The sequence below is a fragment of the Drosophila takahashii genome, chromosome 2R (genome assembly GCF_030179915.1).
Source record: "Drosophila takahashii strain IR98-3 E-12201 chromosome 2R, DtakHiC1v2, whole genome shotgun sequence".
In the NCBI taxonomy this organism is placed as follows: domain Eukaryota; kingdom Metazoa; phylum Arthropoda; class Insecta; order Diptera; family Drosophilidae; genus Drosophila; species Drosophila takahashii.
In genome coordinates this window covers 37,707,871-37,723,387 of record NC_091679.1, presented here as the reverse complement: position 1 = coordinate 37,723,387, position 15,517 = coordinate 37,707,871, and positions in this window count along the sequence as shown.

The following is a 15,517-nucleotide window of genomic DNA, read 5'->3' as shown; positions in this document are numbered from 1 at the left end:
ATAGACATTTCAAAAATAAGCTGTAAGTTTTTTGTAGGTTTTTTAATACTACTAGAAGCAAGAAATTCACCTTTATTATTTTTTTATTTTGACTCAGTCAGAAAAATATAACTGGTTTCACATACTTTTGTAATTTATATATGTAGTTCTATTTATATTCGTGAAACGCAATCCTTTCCATTAGATACCGTTAATACCGTTTTCCTTAGAAGCTAAAGCTATCTGAAAAGTATCTCTTTTTCCTGTGAAGGGTGTGATTCTCTTAAATCCTAGTGAAATTCTAAAATTACCACTATCTAGAATAACATTTTAAATATGTGGTAGGGAGAAGAGTTTTCTCTTCTACGAAACCAAATTAGTAACGCAAAGTGCAGTTCTATGAACTAAATTCTAGAGAATTCTAGAGAATTTTTCTCTATGTAAGGACATTGCGGAGGTGGCTGGCATTGTTGTTGCTGTTACGGTTATTGTTATTATTATGTAATGCAGTCATTTAATTGGTAACAAATTGTATTGTTTGGCTTGGCCTGGCTGCGGGCGAAACGACATTTCTTGCTTCTTTCGTTTGTACGCTTTTACGACTTTCCTAGGAAACGTAAATGGGAGCAGTTCTCTCGTCTGCAGCTTTTCTTTTTCACGTGTGTGTGTGGGAAGGCCACCCAGGGTGTTCGTATAGCTATAGCTTTAATGCCACCCCCAGGACAAAACCCCCACCCCTCGGAAAACTCCTCACACCTGGTACGACTTTTCCCACAATGGTGGGAAAACAAAAAACTTTTGTTATAAGGCAAATGTTTGGTTTTTAAACTTTGCCCGCTGGAATTATTTGTGCCCCGAAGCTTTGGCTTTGCCTCTCTGATTCTGTAAATGCAAAATACGTACATATGCATAAAACGCTCGTATGACCTGTAATTAAAAAGTCAAACCACCGAAACAACAGCAGTAATGCTTAAAATAATGCAAGTTGCATAACTAGATTAGTAACATTTGCATAACAGAAATGTTTTGCTTTGTCTGAACTGATTTTTATGATTTTAGCGCGTGTGTATGTTTTTATTGAGGTTTGGTTGTCTATTAGGGTAATTTTCTGTAATTGGATACTTTTTAGCAGAATATAAAGAGTGCCTTAATTTAATTCATTTTAATAATAAGTAATTAATTAATTAATATGCATATGACCAAGAAAAAGTCTGATTTTTTACCACCTACGTTATTACTATTTTATATGCTAATATCTAAATCTAATTACACAGTTCGATTGTATAACTAGATTCGGTTTCTTTTGCTGTAACTTTCAGCTTTTCCGAGAGGTGGGGCTGTTTTTATCACTGGCCGAACAGCTGCTGACATCGGGGTTCTTTTCCTTTTCGTTGCCATAACGCTCATTATCGCCACCGCCATTCGAGCCCAACCCGGCCAACTGGCAGCCAACTTTCCCTGTCATCGCTGACAGCCTTTGGCCCCCAATTGCGACACTGGCCATAATCACTTTTGCCTCTTTGCGTTTCAGGTTACCAAACAACAGAGCGTATAATTAACTTAGAACCCTACATGCTGCTGCAATAGATAGAATGCAGTGTTTTGCGTAAAATAATTCTAGCAAATTCCACTATGAAACGCACAAAAGATGGAATCCCTATTGAAAGTACTCTACACGTGCTTGGTATATTCATAGTTTTTTGCAAAATCCGATCTCCAGTGGAACGTGCGATTTCAGTTGGCTTTTGTCTCTGGTCAGTGCCAACACAATAGGTTTCGTCGAAAAAGCATGTCCTTTTGTTTCCTGTTAAAGGATTGAATGTTGGATCCAGCAAAGAGTTGAACCTTTTCCCTTAGATCTCAGGATTGTTTTCTCTCACTCTACCCCCTGTAATCCCTCCATTTCGCTACAAGTTTAAGTTACATCAAATGATTTTCTTGCCTTCCTCGAAGTGAAATGAACACCTTCCATCTCCCATCCCCTTAAAAGGACCCGTCACCAAGTCAGTGTAAACATCCAGCAATCCGGGAGATGAGAAGATGTGGCAACAGCAAATTGAGATTAATCACAAAACAAACCCGGGCCAAAAGCTCAAAAGGTGACAAATGCCGGAACAAACAGCAAATGCCGAGAAAGTTACAAATCGAAGTGAAATATTTCTAATGCCTTGGCCAAACCCCATGATTTGTATGTGTCCACATATTGAGCAAGACGCATAGCTACATATAAGTAGAATTTCCAGTGGCAGGCCTTTGATTTTTTTGTGGGGGGAATTTCGGTACAAATGTTGTTGGTAACTAACTGCCCAAATCTCTGGTAAGCAAGTTATTCAATTATAATTGGGTTTTGATTTCCTTACGTTATAGCTTTCTGAGGCAAAACCCCTTAAACGCATTAGACGCACAATATGCTTCATTGTTACAATTTTCCATTAATTAATTAATTATTTTGGCATATTGTTTTTCACTATGGTCCTTCGACCTCATTAAACAGTAGACTGGACTGTAGCTCACCTAATAACAGGATAGAGGTATCGATTTTAATTTGCATTACATGTAAATGTGTAAATATTAATTATCAATTCATTTTACACAATGCAGTTTGAGCTTAAGTATACAGTATGTTTCAAAAAATATTATGTTCCAGCCTTTTTGAATACCACATCTACTCCCAATTTTTACCCCCATGGATCCGTGCATGCTATACACATTTAAGTTTCCTGCAATTGAACAACAGGCGACTGGGGAAAGCGTTTGAGAGGTCCTGCCAGGACACAAATCAATTATGTTGCCACGGGACAAAGGCGAAAGCGTCGAAAAAAATAATGGCAATACAAAAATGGAGGAGGATCGGGCACGGAAAGGAACAATGGCCAACATTGGCAACCTGCTGCGCTAATGCCGGTCTCAGACAAACAAACCCCCCGCCGAACCCCCCACCAATCTTTCGCATCGAAAACATGCACAGTGAGAGATCAGACTCGACGGTTTTATAAGAAATTTAAATCAGTATTATAAGCTTCTTCTTTTTTTTAAGAGCGCTGTAAGACGAAACTTATAAAAATTGTGGACTTTACTATAATTCTACATTGTGCTTTTAAAATGAAGTGGTTATAACTGGAACTAGAATTCAATTATATCATAATTAAGCCTCAGATATATACACATTTTATAATATATTTTAATCAAGTTGTACAAACAATAAAAATTCCCACAAAATAAAATGTTTTAAACAAATATGACGAGTGGAAATTTTAAAATTAAAATAAAAAACAATTTTCTTAAAATAGGGAACTTTCCAGATGTTGAACCATTTGTAGGTTGCTTCTTTTATTAAAATGTTATCCTTTGATCATTAGGAAAATTCGTTATACATATTTATAATACTATTTTCTTGAGTTCCAACATTAAATCATTCTACAAAATAAGTAAACTTAAAGATTTTTTTCTAAGTTTTCCAAGAAAAAGCTAAACTTTTCTGACAGTGCACACTCTGGGGCACACGTATGTATATGTATGGTGACACGCAGGAGGCAAACGCAAAGGAGGCGAGCAGCTGGCTCTGTCAACCAATTGAAATAGCTTGGAGGAATACTGGGAGATGGTCCGTATGCCGGATACTCTGGACACTCCACTGGGGGCTTTAGGTAAATTGCTTTTATTGCACACAGTTCGTGTCGGCGTTCGAATTGCACTTAATTTCAATCAGGCGCCCGCTGCTAAGCCACTTGGGCTAATTGTTTGGCTTTCTGGCCCTTTGGAGAAAGCCCCCTCGTCGCCGTCTCTGTGTGATTTTTTGGGGGTCGTGCCAAAGTGAAATCGGGGAATCTCAAGTCGAGAGTGTGGAAGCCCGAGCTAATTTGCAAATGCTGTGCAAGCTGCTAGGTAACAACGTCCTCGAAGCGGAGGACTCCTGCAGCCTGCTCAGCGCGACTTAAGCTGGCTTAAAAATCAACTAGAGAACAGGGAGGTCAAAGGTCGCGGCAGGGGACTTGCGTGCCATCCTGCAATGCTCAGAAATTAATTGTAGTGGATGATGCTGCGCACTTTATAATTTCACTTGGCGCGAGTGTATATCATTAGCCTCGGAACACTCCCACTAATCCGTGGCTCTGCCCCGCGACTCGAAAGTCAATCTTGTGCGGCTAATGGAAGTTGCTTGTTGTGGGAGTTCTTAGCTTCTGCTTCTGCTTCTCATTTCCCCAAAACCCCCAATCTCCAGGCTCCAGCCTCCAGTCTCCATTATAGTTGCATACTTGAAGGCGCGTGGCCTGGCAACGCATCAATAACGCGTATCCGCCCCGTATTCAGATTACGTTCGTCGCTTCGGCTGAAATCCAAAACGCGACGAAAAGAGTGTTTCAGGACTTTCAGCCATTTTCCGAGCTTCAAAGGCTGCGAGAACAGCAAACACAATTCCCATATGGCTGGCGACTGTGACCTCATTTTCAAATCGAAAACTCAGCCAGCGCAAAGCCCCCAAGGAAGCTCGATCGACTTGGATTTAATAAAGTTACAAGCCCAGGGACCACGACCACTACAGCATATGGAGTACGGGGGCTTTTCCAAGAGGCGAAGTCCCCGGTCAGGAGTTGAGGTCCCCGGTTTCAGGTTGCCATTGAAGCGGCAACAATAAGTAAATTAAAACTAGAGCTAGAGCTGCATGCCGCACGCGCTTTGAATACGTTTAAGGCGAGTAAATTAAAATGAAGCATGGCGGAATGATTTTTACACTTGCCACCCCTTCAAGGGGGTGGAGGATGAGGATGAGGATGAGGTTTAGGATGAGGATGAGGTGGCACATCTACATCCACTTGTCGTTCACGCATCCGCACGCACAGCTGGCGGGGCAGCAGACTGGCGCCAAAAATGTGGCTGACTTCACAGATTTCTCGCGACGATGACGAGCAAGCTGATGCTTCGACTTTAGTTGTACACTGAAGAAAAAAATAAAACATTTAAATAGACCTCTTATAAACCTCGATTTTATAAACGGTACTGAGATAAAAGACGAAAGGTTCAATTATTATAATTCTTTAAATTTTTAAGGCCTTAAAATTATTTTTAGTTTACTATAAGGACGAAAGTAAAATTAACTAATATTATTATAAAGAAATGGATGAATGCTTTTTATAAAAATTGGTTTATCAAATTTTAGATTTATAGTCATACGGAATTTTAGGTCCCAAAAACAAAATGTTTGGTACTCAAGATAAAAAACGTATTTAATATTTATATAAAAACCACAAAAAGCCATTTAAAAAATTGGGAACGTTTTAATAATACTTAGACAAAAAGTTGTTTCTTTAGTGAACGGTGTAATCAGGAATAAAACCATATCTTGTATGCAATATCCTGGATGTAAATAAATCTGTTGATACAACTTTTGCGGATATAAAAGCATGGGAGGTATAATTAAGGTAAATCAAAACATTAATAATTAAATTATGAGGTTAATTATAGAAAAGTCTATAACTTTAAGTAATCTTAAAGTAGTTGAATATTTTTGACCTTTTCTTTTCAACCGCACATCAATACCATTTCTTACCGAATTGGGATGGAAGGGATTTTCATGACAGCACAAAACAGATATTTTTTCCGAGTGCTGTAGTAGGAGGATACGAGGGAGCTGGGAAGCTTCCCTGGAACCCGGCTGGCTGGACGTTCGGGCTCGTTAATGCCGCCAGAACGCCGCAGGCCAGTGGCATTCGTAGCATGCCGCCCAGTGAGGGGGCTCCAGCTGTATGTAGTTCCAGCCTAGTTCCTGTTCACCTCGCTGGAGGAGTCGGGATGCGACTCTGACTGTGACTGTGACCCACTGTGCATGTGTGGGTGACATGTCCCTGTTTCCCCATCGTTGGCGCCAACTCATCAACTAGTCCTGCCCCCCTGCTCCCCCTCCTTCTCCTCCTCATCCTGCAGTTATCCTGGCAACGCGCTGATCCTTGGGGAGTCGACTGTGAAGGAAGTGTCATTTGGGGGTTGCTCTTGGCTGTTTTGTTTTTACTTGTCGCCGCATTAAAAAATAGAGAAAAGCCAACAGCAACTTGCTCCATATGGTGGCTCTGTCGCGACACAGCGCCATGTCAGGACCCGGAGAAAGGACCCTTGTCAGGGGGCAGGGTGCGGCGAAATCCTGGGACCAGGGACCTCCGCTTGTGCCACCCCCCGCTGGTGAACTCTGCTCGTTTTCATAATCGGGCGGTAATTGTACACCAATTTGACTTATGAATATAAATTAACTGTGAAACGTGCGACAAGGACATGTGCCACAACTACTGTCCTCATCCGTCTCTCTCCCTCTCCCTGTGTGTGTCTATGCATGTGTCCAGGGGTTGAATGGATATATATAGAGACGCGACGGAACGGAGCTCTGTAGATCATTATACAATATTGTGGACAATTGAGATTATTGCTCTTTGACAGCGGGAAGTATTAAAAAGGCGAAATCCCTTGCATGTCGGAATTGAAGCGAATAGAGAAGGAACTCTATTGAAAGCATTTGAATCTCGTCTACGGGGATTATAAATGCATTTGCTGATAAGCACTCATAATTGGACACCCTAAATTTAAACTGTTTAACGGGAAGTTCTTGAATTAGTAAAAAGTTATCCTAATAATAAAGAAAGCTTTGAAATTCCTAAGATTTAATTTCATTTTAAAATCGTATTCATTTATAATATCTTTATAATTTCCCAGATTTCATTTGAGTAGAAAATTATATTCAGGCATACCACATCTTTCAACCTAATTGCAAACCACAAAAACCCAGAGATTTCATCTTTTAATCCTTCATTAACAACTTCATTCCGGCATAACGCATTCATGGCACCAATCCATCAGTTTTCCCCAACTTTGTTGGCTAACTGCATTTGCGTCCTAGCTGTGAGTAAAACAAAACCTCGGAAAGTAATTACACTCATCCAGTTGTCCAATCGAACGACGAATATCTGGGCGGGATAACACATGTAATTGCCTCAAATTGTCGCAGTGTCCAGTGTCCTGAAATCCTGGACACTCTGGATTAGTCCACAGTGCTCCTCTATCCTTACATCCTGTGGCCGGCTTTGGCCAAAAAAAGAAAATGTCGGGTGGAAATGGAATGGAAAAGTACGGAGACACCAAGAGATTTGCATTCGTAACTCGATTTGCGGTGTGAGCGCTCATCGCCACTCTCAGTCGGTTGCCCAGGATCCTGTGGCATGCAAAATGACAGCATCAAAAGGGGGAGTAAAAGGAGGATGAGGAGGTCCTGCCCGGACATAGATAGATGTTCCTGGCCAAGGGTGGAACCCCCAAACAACCCAGCCACCCAGCAATGTGTGCCAGCTAGGAATAAATCAAGAAAGCCAATTTATATTTGGTATATGGCCCATTAAATGAAATCTTATGAAGTTCGGATGACAATTACATGAATAATTACATGAAAGGGTAGACGCGCGAGTGTCTGCTTAGATTTCCCGCCCACACAAGGACATGGTGTCACCATAAGACCAGAGGAACCCAACCCATTCCTAGACCCAAGTGCCAGAGTCTGGCTCTCTGTATTATTTATGTCGCGCACACGCATACCGCAGAAACCGAGAAAGGATATACAATTGCACTTAAAGCCTGCCTCCATATGTGGCAAATGCGGCACACAAGCGCCTTTGCCCCGGACACAAGCTGTAACTCAATCCTAGAGGAGAAAGGACGGGATGAGAGGGGAAAGCTGCTGGCTTGTCAGCGTTGCGTATACGCCGCATGGGTCGCCATGTTCAGGATGCTCTGGCTGCTCCTTCTATTCCAGCAGCATTTCAAGTGCGTTTCATTTACAATTTCCTTCCTCGTTTTATGCGTCCGCCACACAAAGTGCAGCTCCAGGAATGGAACCCTAGGAACTCTGGGATCCCCAGGAAACGGGCGTTCCTGTTCACTTTGGCTTTCATGTCATTGTTATATGCTTATTGTGCCCATTGATGCCATTCCGCCGTCTCCTTCGGGCTGCGTTGGCCTTTTTCCTGCCATTTTTTCTACTCAACTTTCTACTTTCTGGCTTCCCCGTTGCCGTTAAAACCGTTTGGCTGCAATCGCAATCGAATCACGGCGGCCGTAAAAAGATGCAAATGGCAGCAACCAAACCAAATGCAAAAGCAAAATGCACCCACCTAGACAGGAGTCGAAGCGACATGCCCATGCTCCATCTGCATTTCGATTCAACCGGGATACGCCTGTAGCTACACTGGGGGAAAATTTTGAGGTAAAATATAGTAAGGATGTTTTACTTAGAATTTTATTTTGTTTAAATATTTTTAGTTTCATTTGAAATAAACGCATACCGGAATTTAAATCACCACGATGTTTTTTTCAAGGAATTCGTTGATGATATTTGGACCATTGGCAATTAAACCACAATTTACAACGAATTTATTTACAATATTTAAACTTCCTTCTCTTTTAATCCCCAAACATATTATTTCTTCGGAATCTCTTTACCAAAGAATATTGAATATTTAATTAAAGCGGATGGAACATTGAATATTTCATTAAAGCGAAGATTTCCAATGAATTCAATAATGAAATATAAACTACTGCCCTTTTTATTTCTTAAACATATTATTTCTTTAGAATCCCTTCAACAAAGAATATTGACTTATTAAGAGTCTCCTTACAACTTATAATGTAAGTACTTCCAATGAATTCAATAATAAATACGTTCTTTCTAGTTCCTCCAAACTAAAGGATTAATGGGAACTCAAATTAAAAAGTTCTTTGTTAAAGAACTTAAGAACTAAAGATTCCTGATACCCAACCCCCTTTAATCCCGGTGTATGCATATTAGAGGCGGCGAGGAGAGGACGCCAAAGAGGAGCAGCTGTTGCCAGATGGGCGTGTAAATGTGTTTAATGCCAGACAGAGGCTGCCAGGGGAGTCCCCTTTGCTTCTGCCCAGCGAATCGCGTCATAAACAAAGTGACGCAGCAGGATGGGTGGTTCAGTGGGGTGAGTGGGCTGAGTGGGTGGCAGAATGGCGGCGGCATCGCACAAAAGTAGGCCAAACACTCACAGACACACACGCATATGTATGCAGCAGTTAACTCACACACACACAACAATCGTGGATTGTTTGGCTTGCTCTAGTCTGTTTGTTGTTGTCTGCTTTGTCCGCCGCCTCAACAAGTTTATTTAATTTTTCCTGCGGCTCCGGACCAGGATTTGATTTATGATTGTGTTGAAGATTACCGAAAAGTCCTGCCTGTATCGTCGTGAGTCCTTGGAGAAAAGAAAGGCATAAGCTGGAAGACTTTCTCTGTTGAGGAAGCTCTTCTTTCAGAGCAAAATATGTCGAGGATAATGCAATTCCACTGGAAGAAATGATTGGGATTGAAAATGCAAATATATCAAGTTGTTAAAGAGAAGAATCTTCCTGGTCTACTGTAGAACTCATAAAGAATAAATAAATAAAAAATTCTTTAAGTAACCTAAGAACAAATTTAAGAATTCTAACATCCTCTGATAAATTCATATTTATGGCTCATAAAACTGCATTATTTTTCTAGTGTCGCGACTCTTGAGTATCATCAAAGAAAACCAAAAAAAAAAAAAGAAAGTGAGTACGTGGAAAACAGGAGTGAAAGGTAATAGGATAACGAAAGCTTCAAGTTCGATATGCACAAGTGCGGGAAGAAAATTGGATAAAGAGATATAACGACCTAATGCGAAAATAAAGACGATGGGGTCTTGTATCTAATAAAAGAATACTTGCCAGCAGAACCTGCAAAATATCTAATTATACACTTTTGAAAAGCAATCTATTTAGCCCAGAAGAGATCGCTAAAGGTTAATCGATCGTTGGTAATTATCCTTTCGAAACTTTTCCCACTACTTGCCACTCCAGCAGCCGGCTAATTGCTTTTGCCGCAATTTCTCTTGCCACTCCATTTGAAAGATCTACAGCTGGCGAACAGCAAACTCCGCTTCTCCGCTTTCAGCCACAAGTTGCGGCAAATTAAAGTCGCTTAGCAAACTTCGATAACTTTGGCAGCAACAAGTTTCGCAAGGACTCGGCACTCCGGAAAACTAAACTCATTGCCGGATGCATGGGGTGTGGGAAACTGAAGGCTGCTCCATGTACGCTTCCTCGCCAAGTTATGCAGACTCGCCTCCAAAGCAGGCACAAACAATTGACTTTTGAACATCGACTGTGTCGCCGCCTCAGTCTGTCTCCAGCTCCTCCTCCCCCTCCCCCTCCTCCTCCCCCCATTTCCTTCTCATTTTTTGCTCCATCCATCCTTGAGGTCCTTGTAGTTGGGTCCTCAGCGCGGTTGCCTTTGGCCTGGCTAAGTAAAAGGCAGCGAGCCAACATATGAGACATACTTGTTACTATAGCTCAAAGTCTCGCAGCAGCCACCTCTTACCTTGCACCACATATGGTTTACGTAAGTGGGCGGTGGAGGAGGAGGAGGAGGATGGGGAGGAGGATTCCGGTGGCAAGGTAGCAACTTGGCTCTGCCGCACTTTAAATGCCAGCTCCGCCTCCCTTTTACTTTTTGTTTTTTTACATCTTCTTTAATATATGTTAAGAAAAAGCAAGGAAAAAATCAGGAGTTTTATATGGACTTGGGAAAACGAAGTTAGGAGTACCCTTAAAATAAAATTCTGATTTCCCATACGATTTCAAGGTTTAAACTCTACTGTGAAGTTAACAAACGGACGAGAAAACGGCTACTAAAAAATAAAAATTAGATTATTTTAAAAGGTGGCTAAAAGTATGCAATAAATTTTGTATTTTAGAAGATTTGTATGTTTTCTTATCATAATTCCCATTGAAAAAATATGACAAAAACTAATTTATAGATAAAATTTAAATGGTATAAATTATAGTAATGTTAATTATGGCGATCACGTTTTAAAACCTTTTTAGGAAATTCGAAATACTCTCATCTAGGGTATAATTAAGCATAATAATACGTAGACGAGCGGCGAGCAAAGCTCCTAACAGCTCCAAACACACCCGCAGCCACAGCGAAAGCCAAGGCAGCAGATCCTACTCCATCTCTAGCTCCATCTCCAGCTCCTTACCATCACCATCCCCAACTCCTCACCATCTCCAGCTGCGTCTCCAGCTTGTGCCACGGCGGCTCCAGAAGTTGGAGGAACAGCAAGCTGGAACAGAAAAAAGAGCCGCCAGCTGCCCCGTATTTCGTATTATTATTACTCGCAATCGCACTGCCGTCTTGCCTCTCTGTCGCTCCGCTCCTGCCCTCTCGCTCGCACTTGGGCCAGCCGACTGTTGCTTTTTCCTGCTGCTTGTTGCTTCACTTGTTGGCTGGCATCGCGCATGCGCCCTGTGGGCGGCGGCAATAACAGTGAGGCAATGGGTTCCACACAGCCCCTAGCCACCACCCCCCAACCCACCACCCTCTCAGAAGAAGAAGAGAGAGTGTGTGTTACAGGTGGGTGGCATTCACGCCTGCAACAAATGCAGGCGGCTAGTTCCGCTTCTCTCCTTTTTATTTTTGCCTTGCCTTGCAGGAGGAGGTCAAGTGCCGCCCGCCCTCGATTTTCCATCAACTGGTTGCCGCTGTGGATTGTGGACCCCATTTTCCGACAGAGGCAGAGGCAGAAGCAGCGACTGAGGCAGCGACTGCGACTGAGGCAGCAACGGCGGCAGCAGCCTCAACAGGCTGAAACGCTTTTCATCCCTTTTGGCGAACCGTCACCGCGCCCAAGTAACCATAGATACCAAAGTGGGGAGCCCACTGGGTTCACTCTCCCCCTCCCCCTTCCCAGCCGCCCTTTCACCCCCACAAAGGTGACAGCGACGTCGGCAGAGGCAGCGGCGGACCGGCTTTACCTAGACTTGCTGCCCGATAAATTATCAAACTTCATAACAGTCACAGTCTGACTGCCAACGGTTCTGGTTCCGCTCCTCCAGTCCTGTTCAGCTTAGTAAAGTGTAAAGTCCAGTGTTTCCCCCTAAAAAGTATGCCTTAGCTCGAAGTCTATCGGCAGTTGTTACAATTTCCATCAAGTTCGAGTGCCTCTCTACGAACAACGTGGCGTATACGCAACGCATGCCATATGGAACATATGGAAACTCCAGTGCGGAGTGCAAAACGAATTGGAAGCCGGTAAACGCGAGATGGGGGCCACCATATGTTGGGGTAAGTAGATAGTACTCAGCTTATTGCCACCGCTTTTATCGCATTAAATATTAAATGTGAGAGCCCGCTTATCGCACCTTTCAAAAAGGAAGTGGAAATATTAGTGGCAGTGGAGTTTGGGTGGAAAAAAGAGACCAACATATGGCAGACAGAATTTATGGGCTAAGACCCAAAAAGGCAAACAAATCAAGCTGCAAATTGAATTGCAGCGAAGCCCTGGCCATAAGCAATTTGACATGTCCTTCGGCTGCTTCTCCTCCGTCTCCTTCTTATCCTTTTCCATGTGTGTGATTGATCATTGTGATATATGGCCAACTGGCAGTGCTAACACCTAGACGTCAACTTTAATTAATGTCCTTAGGTGGAATGGGGCCAGGATCAGGATTGCTCTTTGTCCCTGACATGGGTTCGCTTCAGTTCTCTACTGGCTGAATTTAATTTCGTTTAAATTAAAAAGACGAGGCAAACAGAGAAGGGCGGGAATGTTGGTTTAGTGACAGATAAGCCATAAACAAGGAATTGAAACCCAACACCTGTTGATAACCCATACGAAACGAGCCTCGTCGGCCTCATTAATTGCGCTAAACAAACAGGAAAACGAAGGCAACAAATGGGGGAGGGGATGAAGTGGAAGGGCCAGGAGAACCAGAGGAAGGATCCAGACTGGGTGCAGCACTAACTGTTTGCCCCCGGGCTGACTGGGGAAATTTATGGCCAGCTCATATGCAGCCGGATGGCAAGGACAGCCCTGAAACTGCAGCAGATATTGACTTTTTATGCTGACTGCAGGGCAATAAAAAGAGGGAAATTATTTACCTCTCGGCTTATGCTACAGACAGCAAACACCCCATCTACATATATAGTGTGTGTAGTGTGTGGGCGAGGCAAGTCGAATCTAATCCCGAAATACAGCTTAGCTTTAATGGTCTGAAATTTAAATATTTGAGCTAGCAGCCAGCCATAAAATGGTCTAGGAAATGCACATAATTCGTAATTGAACTGATGGTAAGTGATGGAAATCGTATCTACGTGCCTGGGTTGTGAGTTAGGGAAAGCCAAGGAAAATCACAATAAAATTCAATTAAATGAAGATAATAATTCCCCGAAACTGCCACACCAATTAAGCGTTCATTCCGTCTGCAATCTTTTCACAGCCAAACATTTATTTCCATACAGCGAGGATTGCGAGGACACTGCCAACGTTGCGTATGCTTAATCTGCCCTAATCCTCCCCAGCCAGGCGAAGTAAGTAAGCTGCCCTGCGTAGGTATGCGGCCAAGATTATGGCTTATAAATATATATAGACGTATACTTATATATCCAATATCTATAAAGCCATCGATAGTTACTTTTTTCAACTTTCAATGACATGTGAAAACATCAAAATTGTTTTTAAAAAAAGAAAGCTTTCAGCCATCGAGGAGCATTAAATGCCTTTAAGTGCCAATTAATGTTTGACTTACACGGGTAAGGAAAAGGAGGGCGAGGCTGTAATGGTTGGCTGACCAAAACATGAGCACAGCACTTGCCACTCGGGGTTGGTCCTTGTACTTTTCCTGGGTATTGTCCCAGCTGCCGGACTTATGGGCCAAAGTATGTTCCATAACGCCTGCGGCTCTATATTGTTAGCACATACTTATCGTAACTTTGGAAGCGCGCAGTAAGACTTTTTAAACAGCAATTATATTTACGTATCGGAGCGTATTAATGCGGATCTATATATGGACGTACAGGCAGCATTGAAATTCTGGGAAAATCCGACTGGCCAAGCCTGATAAGCCCCATCATCAGTGGCCAGTGCTCAATTTATGTATGACTGGAACTAATTAAACAAAGCCACCTCAGAGTCCTTTCACATGCGGATTTCCATCCTTTTGGGCCACTTCGTTAGCCTCACTCGACAGGCTAGCAGCAGAAGAAGGAGAAGCTCAATTTGCTTACACTTGTTTCTGTTTCGGTTTCAGTTTCACTGACATTTCTCGTAATTAAAAAAGAGTCGAGAGCTGGAAGAACAAACTCTTGATTAAGTGGGTGCAAAGTGTCAACAAATTATTCATTTACTCTGTAGTTGCTACACCCTACCCAAAAAAAATGAACAAAAAAAGCAGAGAAGTCGCAACAAAAAGAGCCAAAGAAAGTGGGGAAAAGTGGGCGAGTCTGGTGACTCCGAACTGAATGGAGTTTTAATTAACAACACCCCCTAAAGAACCAGACAAAGCTTTAAACTTAATCCCCTTTACTGTCTGTGCTGTGATTTCAATTTGCCATTAAAAAATGTCGAATCCCCGTGGCTTTTATGCATGGCTATGCTATACCATACCACATCCCACATGGTATATGGCCCACCCTCCCATAAACTTGAGTGCAATTCCTTTCTATGGGGCAATCAAGGCGGGCAACTATCGACACGGGTAAATATTTTAAGAAACGATCAAAAATTCACCCTATATGTGTATACGCATTTTTCCACAACCCTTATTTGGCATCCCAACCAAACAAAATCAAAGTTCCTTTCTTTTCCCTTTTTCCCACACTTTGTTTACTTTTGCAACATTTTTTCTCTGTTCTCCACTTTTCGCTGTTATTGTTGGGGCAGCAGCAGCATTATTGTTTGCATAAATAAATTTGGAATGAATTCATGTGTCACATTAGCAGCGGCATCTATGCGCTGCTGTTTCTATAGGGGTTCGCTATCCATCTATCGATAATGTTGACACATAGCCTTCGGATGTGGTGTGGTGTTGTGGCCAACTAATGACATGTCCAGCGGGAAATTTGATTACACATCAAAAATAATAGTGTGGCAAATGCATTTCCAATGTTATTTGTCCCTGCAGTAGGGAATTTTTTGTTTTTCTGGCTGTCGGGACATTGCTTAATTAAGTTCAGCAAATGATTTTTCAATTAACACTGGCGGCGAGGCAAAAGAAATGAAAATATTTGTATTTACCCAGCAGCAGTTCGTCGCGTCCTTGCAGTGCCCAATCCTTGAGGAGGTCCTGATCCTGGGAGAGGAGTCCGGGGGCCATGTGGGCGGAACGGAACGAAACGGAAGCGGATGCGCCGCTGTCAATGTTGGCACAAATTGTTTGTCACGCAGTGCAAATACTTCGTGCTGTTGCTCTGGTATGCGGTATTATGCGCGATTTATTTCTCTGTCTGTGTGGCAGGACCAACAGGACACAACAAGGAGCAACACGAAGACAGCAGCAGCAGCAACATCAGTTGCCCCGCAGCAATTCCAGCACACAGTAAATTTGATATTTGTTGATTTTTCCGTTTTCCTACGCATTTGATACCCAACCCCAGGATATCTTAGGATATTTCCCCACTTCCACAATTAAAGCCAGAAAAATGTGTAATATTAGACTTAAATGGTGAATAATATCATGA